The sequence below is a fragment of the Bombina bombina genome, chromosome 1 (genome assembly GCF_027579735.1).
Source record: "Bombina bombina isolate aBomBom1 chromosome 1, aBomBom1.pri, whole genome shotgun sequence".
Classification (NCBI taxonomy): domain Eukaryota; kingdom Metazoa; phylum Chordata; class Amphibia; order Anura; family Bombinatoridae; genus Bombina; species Bombina bombina.
In genome coordinates this window covers 229,540,655-229,558,665 of record NC_069499.1, presented here as the reverse complement: position 1 = coordinate 229,558,665, position 18,011 = coordinate 229,540,655, and positions in this window count along the sequence as shown.

Below are 18,011 nucleotides of genomic sequence, written 5' to 3'. Positions count from 1 at the left end.
GACCAAGAAGTCCTTCAGATTATTGGCCCTTCGTGCCGTCATAAGGGGATAATCCCCAACATATTCCTGTAGAACAGGATCAAGTGAAAGGAGGTGCCAGTTTTTCTGTAAAATACGTTTGACTTTATCCCAATGGGAATTGAATTTAGTAATAAATCTAATTTTTGTAGCTGCAACCTCACTTTTAGGTGCTTTGTTTTGAAAAAGAAGATCTCTCCTATTAGTATTTTTTGCTCTGTACAGAGCTCTTTTCACACATCTTTTAGAATACCCCCTATCATAGAATCTCTCCGCCATCTCAATAGCCTGTCTATTGAAGGTTTGTTCATCAGTACATATTCTGCGTAATCTCAGAAATTGCCCATAAGGGATGCTTTTCTTCAAATTCTCAGGGTGATGACTAGATCCCAAAAGAAGGCTATTAGAGGCTGTAGGTTTACGATAAACTTCAGTTACCACCATGTTACCTTGTTTGACGACCAGGAGGTCCAGAAACTCAATTATTTTGTCATTATAATTACATGTGAGAAAAATATTAAGGTCATCACTTCTTTGTCTATGGCAATCAAAAAGTTAGGTATATTATCCTGCTGTTTTGGAATATCGACAGTCTGTGTGCGAATTCTCTATTCTATTAATTTATAATTTATATAAATTCTTTGTATTTGAAATTAAATTGTTCCTGTTAGCTTTATAAGGCAAAATTATATTTAAGAATTTTGTATGAATGTTAGTATGAGTGAATAATGTATAAGGTTTTAGTAATTTTTTTACATCAATTGCTGCAGTTATTTGAGTAATTATTAACTCTTAATAATAAGATTTTTGCCTGTGTGTAGTAACATACGGGCGCTCTGTGAATCATGGTATTGCCTTAAATCAGGTGCTCGTTTTACCCAATAAAAAGAGCTGTTCAGCAAAATGACGTCAGAAACTGGAAGAAGCTCCGAGCGACCACAAGAGCGGAGCGAAATGCGCACAGGGACACGTCAGTCGGTCGCTACCTCACACCTTTTGGGGAAATCCCTGTCTTATCCTGTTGAACCTCTGTGTCCATTGGAACTGTGCCCATTAACGAACTGCTTGCGTGGATAAGTATTACTCTCCTTTTGAATATTAAAGGAACCGCCGGATGCGTGTGTTGTGTAACTATCCGTAACAATTGTGGCACTTGGTTCATGGAACTGTTGTATAATCAAGCTATATGTGGTTTGCTTTGAATCATCGTCATTGAGGGCAACTGGTGGAACATTAGCAAATGTATTTATGTTTCAGGAAATCATTACTTGCCTACTGAGCAACTGTGTTCGATCTTATGCTGATTTCAATCTGTGCACTATATAACTGCTTGACTTGCATCTATCTGGATCAGCTTCTTTGTCCTGCTTACTGCCTTTTTGAAATACCTATGCTTTAACATCTTAATGCCTGACTGTGCTGCTTTGCATATATATATATATATATATATATATATATATATATATATATATGCAGTTTACTGGACTTTGCAGTGGTGCACCACTTATCTACATAATCATGCTCTGTTTGCAATAGGGGGACCCCATGCTGTGTGTGAGTGTATGTATGAATGGTTTTATTATTTTTTCTATGTACATATTATGAACTTATATGAATTTATATAAAGTATTTTGCACTTAATATACTGTTTTGTCGTTTCTTTATTGATTATCCTCTATTATGTGATAGTTTCCTAGACTTTTAGATTTCACGTATTTTGTGAACTCTACTCCCTCTCTACTATTTATATATTATATTGCTTTCTAGGTTGCACTATTATTGGTTTCATTGTGAGGTGAGCTTTACCAACCTGTGTTTTTGTATATTTATCATACCCCAGGCGGACATGATTCGACATGATTGCACAAGCAGCTCTGGTGAACTGCTTGTGCAATGCCGTCCTGCAGATTCGCGGGCAATTGGCCGCTAGCAGGGGGTATTAACCAACCCGATTGTATGAGATCGGGCAGATTGATGTCCGCAGCCTCAGAGGTAGCGGACGAGTTAAGGAGCAGCGGTCTTAAGACTGAAGGCTCGTGCGGAAACAGGTGCATTAGGCACCATCCGGGGCATGTTAAATTGGCCCCCAAGGTGCCCTGGTGGAAATTTTGTAATAAATGGGCAGTCTCTGTGCGTGGAGTGATATCTCATATTGAAAGTAATGGAAACGCTGGAGACGTACAATTCGCCCCGTACGTAGAGCGTAGTGGGCAGGGGGCGAGCTTCAAAAAGTTATTCCTGCATCCAATATAACTCACATTGCACTGCTTTCTGCATATAGCATGTTACAGTCACCTATATTTTCATATTCATGTGTTTTTCTATTAGGGTTATACATATTTTGAGTGTTTTGAAAGAAGCTTGCCACCTTTTAGTTTGAGAGAAAAAACTGTGAGATCTGTAGCGTAAAGATAATTACAGAATTACGCTGAGATTAGAGAGACAAATTCATATACACCCATAAAACGTCCATACTCAGCCAATTTTATGAAAAAACAAGAATTACATTTTGTATTTTGTACTTATAAGTACAAATGTTCTGTGTTTTTTGTGCTTCCAGTGTACTTAAATTACGATTTACACAGTTTATATTTAATATGATTTATTCCTGTGTAATTTACATACAAATTTTATGTTTTTGTTAAATTACGATTTTTGATGCAACTTAACAATACAATTTTTTCCTACATATGTTTGTGTGAATGGTTCAAGTATTCGTTTGGTAAGATTTTTAAAATACAAATTTGATTGTTCACTTTTGTAATGTCTGCATACACCCCTTTAGCGAGACACCCTGTTTTCACGGTAAAAAGTGACTTTAGATCATTCCACCAGGGAAATAGAAGTACTGGCAAAAATTATTTCGTTATCTCACCAGCCCAGAGACCTGTAGATCAGCCCCCCCCCCAAACTCACTCCTAACCCAAGATTTTAGGGCATCTGGATTGGGAGTAAATCCCTACTTTGACCAGAAATGAGTGGTAGCACAAATAGGGAGGTATGTTGAAGTTTTATAACCTCCCTGTTAGCCTGACTGCCCCTAAGTTAGTGTTCACATTTCAAATAACCATCGAAGAGATCGTTTTCCATTAAGCTTTAAATGGTTTTGTGCAAGGTCGCAAAATAAAAAAACTGCTGTCAGAAGCCATTACACTTATCGACAGTTTCTGATGGTGCGTTTTCCATTATTTACCAGCTGCCGAGAAAAATTACGCGTCCCATAGAAAATCATAAAAGCCAAAAAATCCAAAATTCACCCAGTCTCCACTGAACGCGCAAACAAGTAAAACCCTGCCGGAAGCTGTTAGCCACCAATCAGCAAGCACTACCCAGGTGCTAAACCAAAAATGGCTCTTAAGCTTACATTCCTGCTTTTTAAATAAAGATACCAAGTGAACATAGAAAAATTGACACTAGGAGTAAATTAGAAAGTTGCTTAAAATTGCATGCTCTATCTGATTCCTGAAAGAAAATAATTGGGTTTCATATCCCTTTAATATTCCAACTCTATGGTAAAACAGATTTACCAGGAAAGTTTTAGCTCAGTCATCATCGTTCCAGCTCACCCATCACTGCCAATGGATGTTGCGACCACGCTAAATAGCACTGATATTACAAGATGAAAGTTATGGGTTGCGCTCAAGCAAAAGCCAAAATATCTCTAGAAGAAACAAAATTTATGCTTACCTGATAAATTTATTTCTTTCTTGACATGGTGAGTCCACGAATCATCTAATTACTATTGGGAATATCACTCCTGCCCAGCAGGAGACGGCAAAGAGCACCACAGCAAAGCATTTAAATATCACCTCCCTTCCCTCCAACCACAGTCATTCGACCGAAGCAAAGGAGAGAAAGGAGGCAACAAGGTGCAGAGGTGTTTGAAGTTTATAACATACTCACAAAACCTGTCTTAAGAAAACAGGGCAGGCCGTGGACTCACCGTGTCAACAAAGAAATAAATTTATCAGGTAAGCATAGATTTTGTTTTCTTTCTAATGACACAGTGAGTCCACGGATCATCTAATTACCAAAGCTAGAGTACACAGATGATAAGGGAGGGACAAGACAGGGAACCTAAACGGAAGGCACCACTGCTTGAAGAACCTTTCTCCCAAAAGAAGCCTCAGCCGAGGCAAAAGTATCAAATTTATAGAATTTTGAAAAAGTGTGAAGGACCAAGTTGCAGCCTTGCAAATCTGTTCCACAGAAGCTTCATTTTTGAATGCCCAGGAAGAGGAAACAGCCCTCGTAGAATGAGCCGTAACTTTCTCAGGAGGCTGCTGTCCAGCAGCTTCATAGGCAAAGCGAATTATACTCTTCAGCCACAAAGAAAGAGAAGTAGCCGTAGCTTTCTGCCCCTTACGTTTCCCAGAGAAAACCACAAACAGAGCAGAAGACTGACAGAAATCCTTAGTTACCTGTAAATAGAATTTCAATGCACGCACCACGTCTAGATTGTCTAGCAGACGCTCCTTCTGAGAAGATGGCTTAGGACACAAGGAAGGAACAACAATCTCCTGATTAATGTTCTGATCTGAAACCACTTTAGGGAGAAACCCTAACTTAGTACGCAAAACTACCTTATCTGCATGAAAAATAAGGTAAGGAGACTCATACTGTAATGCCGAGAGGTCTAAAACTCTGCGAGCAGATGAAATAGCAACAAGAAACAAAACCTTCCAAGATAACAACTTAATATCTATGGAATGCATCGGCTCAAACGGAGCCTGTTGAAGAACTTTAAGAACTAAGTTAAGACTCCAGGGAGGAGTAACCGGCTTAAATACAAGCCTGATCCTGACCAAATCCTGACAAAACGATTGCACATCTGGGACATCCGCCAGACATTTATGTAATAAAATAGACAATGCAGATATTTGACCCTTTAGGGAGCTTGTCGATAAACCTTTCTCCAAACGCCTTCTGGAGAAAAGACAAAATTCTAGGAAATCCGAACTCTACTCCAAGAGTAGCCTTTGGATTCACACCAATACAGATATTTATGCCATATCTTATGGTAAATCCTTCTAGTCACAGGATTACGAGCCTGAATCATGGTCTCAATGACCGATTCTGAAAATCCATGCTTAGATAAAATTAAGCATTCAATTTTCAAGCAGTCAGCTTCCGAGAAACTAGATTTGGATGAAGGAAGGGCCCTTGAAGTAGAAGGTCCTTTCTCAACAGAAGTCTCCAAGGTGGAAGAGATGACATCTCCACCAGGTCTGCATACCAAATTCTGCGAGGCCACGCCGGTGCAATGAGGATCACCAACGCCCTCTATTGTTTGATTCGAGTAATGACCCGAGGTAGAAGAGCGAACAAAGGAAATAGGTTCACCCTCAGATGCTACCAAAGTATCTTCCTCTTCAGGTTTCTGGGAAGGGACATTCGGAATATCCACTACTGTGTCAGCAACCTTACTCACTGATTGATTACATTTCCTCTTGCACTTTCCCTGCAGCGGAAAAGTAGACAACGCATCAGATACCGCTGATGACATTAGGGAAGCAATGTCTTGCAGGGTAACTCCAGGTGGAGTAATAGAGGAAGTGCAGGGCACTGGCTGTATGGACGCTAAATTCTGGGACGCTTGAGGAGAAAGCTGCTGCATATCTTGAACATTGTCAGAAGACTCCTGAACAGCATCCGCCTTAGACAATGTTGGCTCAGGAAAAAGTCTATCCCTGTAATGTAAAGTTCTCTCAATACAAGAGGAACAGAAAGGGATTATTGGTTCGACATTAGCATCAAAACATAAAGAACATGTAACATCTTGCAAGGTTTCGTGGTCCATCCTTATTCACCAATAAACAGAAAAAAGGAAAACAAACTGATATTTTATTCAGAAAATAGCCCCCCCCCCATAAAAAAAAGTTACTGTTTCTTTAAATTTCAAAAGAAAAAATAACTTTATTTTTTCTGTCATTTAATAAAACAAAAGTGGCCCCCAAAAAAACACTCCAGACAACTCTACACCTCAGCTTAGCTTTGCTGAGGTGCTTACCTGCCTGCTAACGGAGTGTACTGTTCTATAGATAATCCGGACTCAACCTTTTACAAATTATGATCTGGTAACCGCAACTCTGCTATATCAGTGACGCAGCTGTTTTCCCCACTTCGAAACACAGGAAGTGATACAGGGAAAAAAAGGCGCGCAATAGGAACTGCCACCATAGCTAACTCCACCCATTGTGGGCGTAACAACATGAAACTCCTGTTCGTCTAAATGTATTACCACAGCCGTCGGGAGTAAAGTAAAAAAAAAAAAAAACACCACCATGAACTGAGCCAAGAGTCTCCTCCTCCCCAGTGCCTGCTACTGCTGCCCTTAATAAACATCCCCCTATCATAGGCGAATGTAACTTGTCCCACAATGTATTTTAAAGTGCTATCTATTTTCTCTGCAGCGTGTCCCAGAAAAAGATAAAGTTAACACTTACTACCTTAAGACTTCTGCCAGGCAGCACTGCAGCTCACTAGGTTTGAGAGGCCAGTTCCCTCACATGGACCTGTGGATAGAAACAAAGACTGAGTAATCTTACTCAGACTTGTACGGTTAGGGCAGCATTCAATATATGGGAGGCGCAGTGAGGATTGTACCCCACAAGTTCCCATTGCTTGAAAGCCACCACTGCTCTACTGAAGAGACTGATATGGACTATGGCTCCACCCTAGGAACAATCTTGCACTGCTTAAAAAATAATAAAATCTTGCTTGAAGAATCTTTTTTATAACACCTAACTTTACTACTTCCTTGCTCTAACGTAGGCAAAGAGAATGACTGGGTTTTGTAGGGAAGGGAGGAGATATTTAACAGCTTTGCTGTGGTGCTCTTTGCCGCCTCCTGCTGGGCAGGAGTGATATTCCCAATAGTAATTAGATGATCCGTGGACTCACCGTGTCATTAGAAAGAAATTAGCACAAGCTCAGACCTGAAGTAAAGTGTAAAGGGTAGATTTAGCAAATGGCAGGCAGACATGATTCGCTGTAGCGAATCATGTCCGCCCGACATCAATAAATACCGACAGCATACGCTGTCAGCATTTATCATTGCACAAGCATTTCTGCTGAAATGCTTGTGCAATGCCGCCCCCTGCACATTTGCGGACGATCAGCCGTTAGCAGGGGGTGTCAATCATCCCGATCGCTTCTTAACTTCTGTTTCTGGTGAGGCAGAAGGCTCGCAAGGAATTGTATATACATGAGTATTATCTATTGACTTGCATTTAGTACTGTGTTGTGCTAAATATTGCGAATACAACATAACATATTCTCATTAGCGCTAACCTGACATGAAGATATGAATATTTCATTTTCCAATGTTCTTTACATAACGGAATATGTTCTATATATCCATAATTAAATATTTCTACATATATCTGATGGTTTATTAAACAAATACTGTATTGTTCCGCATATAGGCCGTACTTTTTTCCCTTGATTTGTAGCTTTAAATTTGCAGCGTGGCCTACGTCCTATAATCGGGTGCTTTTGGCAATATCATACATGCGCAGTACAGCTAAACTCCCGGTGTACCCTGTGGCCTTATGGGTGTTGTAGTCCGCCGGAGTTGGGTAGGAAGTTAGTTTGTCTGTGGGTAATACGCGCAAGCGCTTTGGACAATAACCAAGGAGCAGCTCTTTGCAGGTAACTTGCCATTTTAAGTGCTGCGTCCTATTCATTTGATAGTGGATATAGTGTATTGTGCTGTATGCAAGCATTCTGTACCTTGCAGGGGAAATATGTAAATAAGTTATGTGCCTAAAAGGATGTGAGGTTTTAAGTGCTGCATCCTATTCGTTTGATAGTAGTTATAGTGTAATGGGCTGTGTGCGAGTGGTCTGTATCTTGCAGGGGAAATATGGAAATAAGTTATGTGCCTTAAAACGAAATGAGGCAGAATGCTGTTTGCTAAAAGGTGCAATTAAATTACTAAGCACACCTGCAGTAGAATAATTACCACTCAACATAGTCCTGATTATGTTGTAATCTGTTTCTCCTTTACATAAAAATTAAATTTATTCTACAAGATACAATGAGTCCACGGATTTCATCCTTACTTGTGGGATATTAACCTCCTGCCAACAGGAAGTGGCAAAGAGCACCACTGCAGAGCTGTATATATAGCTCCTCCCTTCCCTCCACCCCCAGTCATTCTCTTTGCCTGTGTTAGTAATAGGAAGAGGTAAAGTGAGGTGTTAGTTTTAGATTCTTCAATCAAGAAGTTTTTATTTTAAATGGTACCGGTGAGTACTATTTTCCTCAGGGAGATATAGAATGAAGAAGATTTCTGCCCTGAGGTTGATGATCTTAGCAGATGTAACTAAGATCCATGTTGGTTCCCACAAAGCTTCTGAAGGTAGTGCAAGAGAAATCTTCAGTGTGGAGAACGGTGTCATGCTACAAGCAGCATTGAGGTATGTTCATTCTTTTATTTCTGAGGAGACTTGGTATATCAGAACTGGCTGACATTTTTTCCCTGCAAGGGAAGGGGTAAGCAGTAGACCTGTACACTGAGGGTGTTACTGAAAATCCTTTGTTTATACATATTACTTTGACACTGTATTGGACTGGACATTGGGAGAGGCAGCTTGACATTTTATATGTTATAAAAAGTCAGTAGGGCTGCAGTTTTTATTAAAAGGTTTTAAGGGGACCACATGGCTTATTTTTCAAACCGCTTCCCATGCAGTTAAACAGACTGTTAGGACGACGTCCATGATGGACGGGGCCTATTTCGCGCTCAGACACGCAGTTTACTCTGACTGAGAAGGCAGCAGGCATTAGCTCCGGTGGGGCCTAAACTTGTGTTCTGTTCACCGGATCGTTGTCGACTCATTTTGCAGTACCCTGGGGGCAGGTAGGTGCCACAACAGAGCTGTGGCGAGGTGCAGGGGTAATTTTTTCTGTTAAGATATATATTTTTTTTTGGTTAAAAAGCCTCTTAGAGGGTAAATTCGCCTTTTACTTATAGGGTGCAATAATTTTTGGGCCAATTGAATATTATATTTAATCGTGTAACGTTTTTTAAACGTTTTAGGCAGTTTGAGAAAAATTTGTGCACTTTTTATTTCTTAAAGGCGCAGTACACATTTTTCTAAAAGTTGTTTGAATCAATAAATGAGGTGATCTACGACTATTGTGGTTATTTCTAGTCTGTTCAACATGTCTGACATTGAGGAAACCAATTGTTCTATGTGTTTAGAAGCCATTGTGGAACCCCCTCTTACTTTGTGTACCTCTTGTACTGAAAGGGCCTTACAATGTAAAAAGCATATTTTAGGTAAAGAAAGTGTGCCTAAGGATGATTCTCAGTCTGAAGAGAATCAGGATATGCCATCTAATTCTCCCCAAGTGTCACAACCTTTAACACCCACACAAACGACGCCAAGTACCTCAAGTGCGTCTAATTATTTTACTCTGCAGGATATGGCTGCAGTTATGTCAACTACCCTTACAGAGGTATTATCTAAGTTACCAGTGTTACAGGGTAAACACAGTAGGTCAGGTATTAATGTGAATACTGAATCCTCTGATGCTTTGTTGGCTATTTCCGATGTACCCTCACAGGGCTCTGAGTTGGGGGTCAGGGAATTGTTGTCTGAGGGAGAACTTTCAGACCCAGGAAATATGTTACCTCAGACAGATTCGGACGTCATGTCCTTTGGTTGAACACCTCCGCCTGTTACTTCGGGAGGTTTTAGCGACTCTGGATGATTGTGATCCTATTGTAATACCACCAGAGAAATTGTGTAAAATGGACAAATATCTAGAGGTACCTACTTACACTGATGTTTTTCCAGTTCCTAAAAGAATTTTGGAAATTATAAAGAAGGAATGGGACAGACCGGGTATACCGTTCTCTCCTCCTCCTAATTTCAAGAAAATGTATCCCATATCAGACACCATTCGGGACTCTTGGCAGTCGGTCCCTAAGGTGGAGGGAGCTATTTCTACCCTGGCTAAGCGTACAACTATACCAATTGAAGACAGTTGTGCTTTCAAAGACCCTATGGATAAGAAGTTAGAGGGTCTTCTAAAGAAATTATTTATTCATCAGGGTTTCCTTTTACAACCAACAGCTTGCATTGTTCCAGTTACTAGTGCAGCAGCTTTTTGGTTTGATGCTCTAGAAGAGTCTCTGAAGGTTGAGACCCCTTTAGAGGATATTTTAGATAGAATTAGCGCTCTCAAGCTAGCTAATTCTTTTATTACAGATGCAGCCTTTCAAATTGCTAAATTGGCTGCGAAAAAGGCAGGCTTTGCCATTTTGGCACGTAGAGCGTTATGGTTAAGATCGTGGTCTGCTGATGTGTCATCTAAATCAAAGCTCTTAGCTATTCCTTTCAAGGGGAAGACCCTATTCGGGCCTGAGTTGAAAGAGATCATTTCTGACATTACTGAAGGTAAAGGTCACGCCCTACCTCAGGATAGGTCTGTTAAGATGAGGGGTAAACAAAATAATTTTTGTTCCTTTCGAAATTTTAAAGGATTACCCTCTGCTTCCTCTTCTTCCGCAAAGCAGGAAGGAAATTTTACTCAGGCCAAGTCCGTCTGGAGACCCAACCAGGCTTGGAACAAGGGTAAGCTACCCAAGAAGTCCGTTGCTGCTACAAAGACAGCGTGAAGGGACGGCCCCCGATCCGGGTCCGGATCTAGTAGGGGGCAGACTTTCTTTCTTTACCCAGGCTTGGGTAAGAGATGTTCAGGACCCCTGGGCTCTGGAAATCGTGACCAACGGGTATCAACTAGAATTCAAAAATCTTCTCCCAAGAGGGAGATTTCTTCTTTCTCAATTGTCTGTAAACCAGATAAAAAGAGAGGCGTTCTTATGTTGTGTAAGAGACCTCTCTACTATGGGACTAATTTTTCCCGTTCCAAGATTAGAACAGGGACAGTGATTTTACTCAAATCTTTTCGTAGTTCCCAAAAAAGAGGGAACGTTCAGACTTATTTTAGACCTCAAGAGTCTAAACAAGTTTCTCAGAGTTCCATCCTTCAAGATGGAGACCATCTGAACAATTTTACCAACAATCCAGGAGGGTCAATATATGACTACCTTGGACTTGAAGGATGCATACCTTCATATTCCTATCCACAAGGATCATCATCAGTTCCTAAGTTTTGCCTTCCTGGACAAACATTTTCAGTTTGTGGCTCTTCCCTTCAGGTTGGCCACAGCACCCAGGATCTTCACAAAGGTTCTAGGGTCCCTTCTGGTGGTTCTCAGGCTGCAGGGCATTGCAGTGGCGCCTTATCTGGATGATATTTTGATTCAGGCGTCAACTTATCATCTGACGAAATCTCATACAGATACAGTGTTGTCATTTCTGAAAACTCACTGATGGAAGGTGAACCTAGAAAAGAGTTCACTAGTTCCACGGACAAGGGTTCCCTTCTTGGGAACTCTGATAGATTCTGTAGACATGAAAATATTTCTGACGGAGGTCAGAAAGTCAAAAATTTGAAATTCTTGCCAAGCCCTTCAGTCCAATCCTCGGCCATCAGCGGCTCAGTGTATGGAGGTAATTGGATTAATGGTAGCGGCAATGGACATCATTCTGTTTGCTCGTTTTCATCTCAGACCACTGCAGCTGTGCATGCTCGGACAGTGGAATGGGGACTATGCAAATTTATCTCCTTTGATAAATCTGGATCAAGAGACCAGAGACTCTCTTCTTTGGTGGTTGTCACCGGATCATCTGTCCCAGGGGACGTGTTTCCGCAGACCCTCGTGGGTGATAGTGACAATGGACGCCAGCCTTCTGGGCTGGGGTGCAGTCTGGAATTCCCTGAAGGCTCAGGGTGTATGGACTCAGGTAAAATCTCGACTTCCAATGAATATTCTGGAATTGAGAGCAATATTCAATGCGCTTCAGGCATGGCCTCAATTGGCTTCAGCCAAATTCATCAGATTCCAGTCGGACAACATCACGACTGTGGCTTATATCAATCATCAGGGGGGAACGAGGAGTTCCTTAGCGATGACAGAAGTATCCAAGATAATTTGATGGGTGGAGGCCTACTCTTGCTATCTGTCCGCAATCTACATCCCAGGAGTAGACAACTGGGAAGCGGATTTCTTAAGCTGGCAGGCTTTTCATCCGGGGGAGTGGGAACTCCATCCGGAGGTATTTGCCTCACTGATTCTCTGATGGGGCAGTCCAGAATTGGATCTGATGGCATCTTGACAGAATGCCGAGCTTCCAAGATAAGGATCCAGGTCGAGGGATCCTCAGGCCGAACTGATAGATGCCTTGGCAGTGCCTTGGACGTTCAGCCTAGCTTATGTGTTTCCACCGTTTCCTCTCCTTTCCCGCGTGATTGCTTGGATGAAACAGGAGAGAGCTTCAGTAATTTTGATTGCGCCTGCGTGGCCACGCAGGACCTGGTATGCGGATCTAGTGGACATGTCCTCTCTGCCACCGTGGAAACTTCCATTGAGACAGGACCTTCTCATTCAAGGTCCGTTCCAACATCCAAATCTAAATTCTCTGCAGCTGATTGCTTGGAGATTGAACGTTTGATTTTATCTAAGCGGGATTTCTCCCATTCGGTCATCGATACTTTGATTCAGGCACGTAAGCCTGTCACTAGAAAGATCTATCATAAGATATGGCATAAATATCTTTTTTGGTGTGAATCCAAGGGCTACTCATGGAGTAAAGTTAGGATTCCTAGGATTCTGTCCTTTCTCCAAGAAGGATTGGAGAAAGGGTTATCAGCAAGTTCCTTAAAGGGACAGATTTCTGCTTTGTCAATTTTGTTACACAAACGTTTGGCAGATGTTCAGGCTTTTTGTCAGGCTCTGTCCAGAATTAAGCCTGTCTTTTTAGACCAATTGCTCCACCCTGGAGTTTGAATTTAGTCCTTAGTGTTCTTCAAGGGGTTCCGTTTGAACCCATGCATTCCATAGATATTAAATTGTTATCTTGGAAAGTTTTGTTTTTGGTTGCTATTTCTTCTGCTCGTAGAGTTTCTGAGCTTTCAGCGTTACAATGTGACTCGCCTTATCTTATCTTTCTTTCTGATAAGGTGGTTTTACGTACCAAACCTGGATTCCTTCCTAAGGTTGTTTCAAATAAGAATATTAATCAGGAAATTGTTGTTCCTTCCTTGTGTCCTAATCCTTGTTCTAAGAAGGAGCATCTGTTACATAACGTGGTCCGTGCCTTGAATTTTTACTTGCAAGCGACTAAGGATTTCCGTCAATCATCTTCATTATTCATTGTTTTTTTCTGGAAAGCGTAGGGGTCAGAAAGCTACGGCTACCTCTTTTTCTTTTTGGCTGAAGAGTATCATCTGCCTGGCATATGAGACTGTTGGACAGCAGCCACCTGAAAGAATTACGGCTCATTCTACTAGGGCTGTGGCTTCCACATGGGCTTTTAAAAATGATGCTTCTGTAGAACAGATTTGCAAGGCTGCTACTTGGTCGTCTCTTCAAACTTTTTCCAAATTTGATACTTTTGCTTCTTCTGAGGCTGGTTTTGGGAGAAAGGTTCTTCAAGCAGTGGTGCCTTCCGTTTAGGTCTCTGTCTTGTCCCTCCCGTTTCATCCGTGTCCTGTAGCTTTGGTATTGTATCCCACAAGTAAGGATGAAATCCGTGGACTTGTCGTATCTTGTAGAAGAAAAGTAAATTTATGCTTACCTGATAAATTAATTTCTTCTACGATACGACGAGTCCACGGCCTTCCCTGTCAATTTTTCAGACAGATTTAGATTAGATTAGATTTTTTATAAACTTCAGTCACCTCTGCACCTTTGGCTTTTCCTTTCTCTTCCTAACTTCGGTTGAATGACTGGAGGTGGAGGGAAGGGAGGAGCTATATATACAGCTCTGCTGTGGTGCTCTTTGCCCCTTCCTGTTGGCAGGAGGTTAATATCCCACAAGTAAGGATGAAATCCGTGGACTCGTCGTATCGTAGAAGAAATTAATTTATCAGGTAAGCATAAATTAACTTTTCTTCAAAATGGCACCGAACTTTAAGGGTGCGGACTATAATCAGGTGTGGCCTATATGTGGTACAATACGGTATATATATATATATATATATATATATATATATATATATATATATAGGATTATATAGGGATATACATATATATATATATATATATATATATATATATATATATATATATATATATATATATATATATATATATATATATATATATATATATATATATATATAGGAATATCTATTTATAAATACTTAGAACATATTTCCCTATGTTCAGAACATTGGGATGTGAAATATTTACAGTAAATACATAGTTAAAACCTTTATTAAATATCTATACTATTATCTCCTTTTGTAACTCGTCCGTCGTAAGTTGCGCACGCATCCTCAAAGGAATGTTGGCTGCGCAGGTGGATTCTTCACCACCCTGCCATTTTCGGAATCCACCTAGATGCACCAAAGGTGGATTATTTCATCACCCTGCCATTTTCAGAATCCACCTGGATGCAGCGTAGGCAAACCCGAAGTCTTAAAAAAAAACACGCTACCACACAAAATAACTAAAAAACACGTAACCGCCCACAAGAAATAAAAATAAAAACACGTATCCGCCCGCACAAAGTATAACAAAAAAAACGAACCTCCCGCACAATGTATTAACAAACACCTAAACCGTCAACCCCCACATCGCAAAACAATAAAGTAATTAACCCCTAATCAGCAAATAACATAATTAACATATTAACCCCTTAACAACCAACCACCCACATCGCAATGAACCTAATTAACCTATTAACCCCTAAAACGCCAAACACCCACATTGCAATAACCCTAATTAACCTATTAACCCCTAAAACGCCAAGCCCCCACATCGCAATAACTCTAATTAATATATTAACCCCTAAACCGCCAACCCCACGCAACGCAAATAACTAATTTAATTACTAAGCCCCCTAACATAACACCCCCTAAATTACAGTTAAAATAAAAAAACTAATATTAAATTACAAAAAAAAGTCTAACATTAAAGAAAAAAATAAAATTATCAAAGATAAAAAAATGTTATACCTAATCTCTATGAAAATAAAAAAGTCCCCCCCAAATAAAAACACACCCTTATCTAAACTACCAATAGCCCTTAAAGGGGCCTTCGGTAGGGCATTGCCCTAAGTTAAACAGCTCTTTTACCTTTAAAAAATATTAAGTCCCCCCCTAACAGTAAAAAAAAATCCACCCCACAAAATAGAAAAAACTAACACTAAAAAAAACTAAACTAAACTACCCATTGCCCCTAAAGGGACATTTGTATGGGCATTGCCCTTAAAAGGGCATTCAGCTCTTTTACTGCCCTTAAAAGGGCAATCTGCTCTTTTTCAATCCCTAAAAAACAAACCTTCATCTAAAACAAAAAAACACCCCACAAATAAAACCTAAGCCCCAAATAGGTACTCACTGTTCCTGAAATCCGGAGGAGAAGGTCTTCTTGCAAACAGATCCATCATCTTCTATCTTCATCCGGAGTGAAGGCGGCACGGAGCGGAGGTGCGGAGCTGTGTTCCCAATGCCTGGATCCTCAGCGGTGGTCCCTGTTTATATTATCTGATGCAGTTAGGAAAAAACAGTCTATGAGGATAGTTGCTGTAGAGAGAGATCAAACCGGTAGATTACAAGTTTTGCGATATAGAGGGTGCGTAACGAATGCAACAAAAGTTGCGTTATTTCACCCTCCATAGCGCTGCCATTACGAGTTTTTGAAAAGCCGCCTTGTGCGTGCGATATGGTTGCGTTGAGCTCCATACCGCACAAAATACAAGCGCTGCTTTGAGGTGCTCGTGCACGCTTTCCCCATAGACATCAATGGGGAGAGAGTTAGAAAAAAAATAACACCTGCGATCACGGAATGAAAAGCTCCGTAACGAAGCCCCAAAAAGTTACGTTTAAACCCTAACATAAACCCCTGTCTAAACACCCCTAATCCGCCGCCCCCAACATAGCTGACACTTACATAATGTTATTAACCCCTAATCTGCTGCTCCCGATATCGCCGCCACTATACTAAAGTTATTAACCCCTATTACCCCGCACCCCAACATAGCCCACAATATAATAAATATATTAACCCCTATTCCGTCGCTCCCCGACATTGCCACCACTAAATAAAGTTATTAACCCCTAAACCTCTGGCCTCCCACATCACTACCACTAAATAAACCTATTAACCCCTAAACCGACAGCCCCCCACATCGCATAAACCTAAATTAAATTAACCCCTAAATCTAACCGTAAACCTAACCATAACCCTAAACCTAACACCCCCTAACATTAACATAATTAAAATAAAGCTAAATTAATGTTACAATTATTAACTAAATAATACCTATTTAAAACTAAATACATGCTTACCTGTGAAATAAAACCTAAGCTAGCTACAATATAACTAATAGTTATATTGTAGCTAGCTTAGGTTTTATTTCACAGGTAAGTTTGTATTTATTTTAACTAGGTAGACTAGTTAGTAAAAAGTTATTAACTATTTACTAACTACCTAGTTAAAATAAATACAAACTTACCTGTGAAATAAAAGTAAGGTACATTTATATTTATTTTAACTAGGTAGACTAGTTAGTAAATAGTTATTCATTATTTACTAACTACCTAGTTAAAATAAATACAAACTTACCTGTGAAATAAAAGTAAAACCTAAGCTGCCTTACACTAAAACCTAACATTACAAAAATAAAAAACTACCATTACAAAAAATTAAAAAACACTAAAATTACAAAAAATTAAAAAAACCTACCATTACAAACAATAACAAACAAAATTATCCCAAAAAAATAAATAAAAAATAATAAAAAATAAAATATTCCTTTTCTAATACCCTGTTTTAAAAAATAAAAAAAAACTCACTCCAAAATAAAAAGCCCTAATCTATAATAAACTACCAAGGACCCTTAAAAGGGCCTTTTGTAGGCCCTCAAAAGGGCCTTTTGTAGGGCATTGCCCTAAAGAAATCAGCTCTTTTTCTACAAAAACAAACAAACACCCCTAACAATATACAAACCCCCAAACCCACAAAATAAAAATAAAGTAAAACCTAATCTACCCAATGCCCTTTTAAGGGCATTTGTATGGACATTGCCCTTAAAAGGGCATTCAGCTCTTTTGCTGCCCATTAAAAATAAAAATTAGGGTTAATATATTTATTATAGTCTGAGCATTGTTGGGGTGTGGGGATATAGGGGTTAATAACTTTAGTATAGTGGCGACAATGTCGGGGAGTGGCAGAATAGGGGTTAATACATTTTATTAGTGGCAGCGATGTCGGGAGTGGCAGATTACGGGTTAATAATTTTAATATAGTATTTGAGATGCGGGAGGGCCTCGGTTTAGAGTTTAATAGGTAGTTTATGGGTGTTAGTTATTAACCCCTAAACCTCTGGCCTCCCACATCACTACCACTAAATAAACCTATTAACCACTAAACCGACAGCCCCCCACATCGCAAAAACCTAAATTAAACTATATTAACCCCTAAATCTAACCGTAACCCTAAACCTAACCGTAACCCTAAACCTAACACCCCCTAACATTAACATAATTAAAATAAAGCTAAATTAAAGTTACAATTATTCACTAAATAATACCTATTTAAAACTAAATACATACTTACCTGTGAAATAAAACCTAAGCTAGCTACAATATAACTAATAGTTATATTGTAGCTAGCTTAGGTTTTATTTTTATTTCACAGGTAAGTTTGTATTTATTTTAACTAGGTAGACTAGTTAGTAAAAAGTTATTAACTATTTACTAACTACCTAGTTAAAATAAATACAAACTTACCTGTGAAATAAAAGTAAAACCTAAGCTGCCTTACACTAAAACCTAACATTACAAAAATGAAAAACTACCATTACAAAAAATAAAAAAACACTAAAATTACAACAACAAAAAAAACTACCATTACAAACAATAACAAACAAAATTATCCAAAAAAATAAATAATAAATAATAAA